General features: G+C 46.6%; 1 protein-coding gene and 1 long non-coding RNA gene across 3 annotated transcripts in view; one reads left to right on the top strand and one right to left on the bottom strand.

Annotated features, from left to right (window-relative positions):
- Window positions 1-417, bottom strand: part of LOC125047819 — a 17930-nt gene extending 17513 nt beyond the window's left edge. Inside the window, exon 1 of the long non-coding RNA XR_007116775.1 lies at window positions 371-417. This is a non-coding gene — a long non-coding RNA (uncharacterized LOC125047819). The remainder of the gene's footprint in view (window positions 1-370) is intronic.
- LOC125047817 (MARVEL domain-containing protein 1-like) overlaps window positions 1-2500 on the top strand; it is a 58152-nt gene that overhangs the window by 8387 nt on the left and 47265 nt on the right. The window lies entirely within an intron of this gene.

Below are 2500 nucleotides of genomic sequence, written 5' to 3'. Positions count from 1 at the left end.
TGTGGGGAGGGAAGGAGAAAGAGGGAAGGGGAGAGAGAGGGAGTTATACAAAATAATGAGAAAGAGACAGAGCCAGTGGCAGGCAGTTAGACAGACAGAGAGAGAGAGAGAGAGAGAGAGAGAGAGAGAGAGAGAGAGAGAGAGAGAGAGAGAGAGAGAGAGAGAGAGAGAGAGAGGTTACAAAGGTTACAAAGGTCTAGTTTGATTCCATTTGTTACAATGGATATTCTTGGTGTGACATAGTGTCTGTTTTATTTTGCTTCTAAGTTATCCCCTGTGTGCAAGGAATGGCCGGGGTTACCATCCATTGGCGGCGAGGAATTTGAACGCAGGTCAGGAAGATTACTAGACGAGATCGCTACCGCTGCACCACACACACACACACACACACACACACACACACACACACACACACACAGAGAGAGAGAGAGAGAGAGAGAGAGAGAGAGAGAGAGAGAGAGAGAGAGAGAGAGAGAGAGAGAGAGAGAGAGGGGGAGAGAGAGGGGGGGGAGAGAGAGGGGGAGAGAGAGAGGGGGAGAGAGAGAGGGGGGAGAGAGAGAGGGGGAGAGAGAGAGAGAGAGAGAGAGAGAGAGAGAGAGAGAGAGAGAGAGAGAGAGAGTAAAAAAAAAACAGAGAGAAAGAGAAAGAGAGAGAGAGAGAGAAAGAGAAAGAGAAAGAGAAAGAGAAAGAGAGAGAGAAAGAGAGAAAGAGAAAGAGGAAGAGAGAAAGAGAGAAAGAAAGAGGAAGAGAGAAAGAGAGAAAGAGAGAGAAAACGAGAGAAAGAAAGAGAGAGCAGAAAAAAAATAAGATAATAGAGAAAAAAAAGAAAACAGGAAACAGAAACCAAAAAAGAAAAGAAAAAGAGAACCGTGCTCTCCGCCGCCGGATACGGAGACGGCGTCCGGATGATCGACGTTATTACGGAGGTTCCGGTTCCTGTGACGGCGATATACCACGATTATACGAGGGAGGGGGAGGGGGAGGGAGGTGAGGGATGGTAGGTGGTGGGAGGTGTATGTGCGGGGATAAAGGGGGGGAGGAAGGGGAGGAGGAAGGCGGGGGGTGAGATATAGGTGAGGGGGTGTGTAGTTTGGTTTGCGAAGTTCTAGCTTCGCCCGGGCCTTCTAGATATGGCCCGGCCTGTGTCAGCTTTTTTACGGCTGTCTCATGGAGTTGTCTGACACTCGGTGCTTACCGTGGCGGCGGGATTGCCAGCAAGCGCTCCTGCCGCCATGGTGTAAGCATTTCGCATAGCCTCTTTGTTGTGGGCGGTCCATGTCTCAGGAATTGTGTATGGTCACAATTTTCTAGGTAGTGGACTAGTGTGGCGTTCGGCTCGCCGCAGTGCTTGCAGCACCATTCATCGCGTTCGATTGTTGGGATAATCTGCCATGCACAGTGGTAACCTAGGCGCATTCTGTGAAGAATGACTTCGGTACCTCTGTTGCTTACTTCAGAGAGTGCCAGTGGTTCATAGCCTGTGGCGTCTGAGTTAGGTGAGGGGGTGAGGGAGAAAGGAGAGATAAGGAAAGGAGGGAGGGCAGAGAGGGGAGAGGAGGAGGGGAAAGGGAGTGGGATACGAGGGATGTTGGGGGTGGAGAGGGGGCAGAAAGGAGATAGAGAGAGAGGGAAGAAGGGGGAGAGGAGTTAGAACGACAGGAAGGAGAGAGAAGATAAGAAGACTTGTGAAAGGAAACGAGGAGGGAGATAAAAATTGAGGGGGGGGGGGTACACACATCTGAAAATGAAGAAAGAGGAAATGAAGATAACACCAGAAACTCAAAAATGATAACGAAAATTGATAGAAAATTAACTTTGGAAAATTATCATATAAAAAAATACACGTATTCATCTGAAAGGAAGAACGTACAAAAAAAAAAAAAAAAATAATAAAAAAAAGAACAGAAACGAAACGAGAGAGAGAGAAAAAAAACTAGAGAAATACCACACGCGGAAATGGAGAAAGTCGAAAGAGAGTGAGGGAGGGGAAGGAGGGGGTGTATCAGGAGGGTAGGAGGGAGGAGGAGAGATAGAGATGCTGGGTAGATAGCCGGGGAAGGGGGAAGTAGGTAGGTGGGGGGGGGGCGCGAAACGAGGTCAAATAGTCAAGTAGAATCACGAGAGAGTCATGAGGTAGATGCTGTGAGGGTGACTCTCTCTCTTGTGCGTTAAGGTCAGACACTTCTTGCCTTCGCGTCTCATTAAGGAAAGAATCCGGAAGGGAAACAGAATTTGATTGGCAATTCATTCCTAAGAAACATGGTATGAATATATGATCATTAAGGGTAATGATAAATGGAAGTAAATGCGATTGTGTGTATAGTGAGCGTAATAAGAAGTGATATAGAGAAGTTTATCATTATATAACTAAACATAGTGTTTCAAAAAAAGGCTACGTACATGTTATTTCTGTAAAGACACAAAACATGGCATCCTGACGATAAAAAAAATAAAGATAAAGATGAACATGATATACCAACCATGGTAGACCAATTAAACA

The sequence above is a fragment of the Penaeus chinensis genome, chromosome 42 (genome assembly GCF_019202785.1).
Source record: "Penaeus chinensis breed Huanghai No. 1 chromosome 42, ASM1920278v2, whole genome shotgun sequence".
In the NCBI taxonomy this organism is placed as follows: domain Eukaryota; kingdom Metazoa; phylum Arthropoda; class Malacostraca; order Decapoda; family Penaeidae; genus Penaeus; species Penaeus chinensis.
Note: the sequence above shows the minus strand (reverse complement) of the source record. Positions and strands in the feature narration are given on the sequence as shown.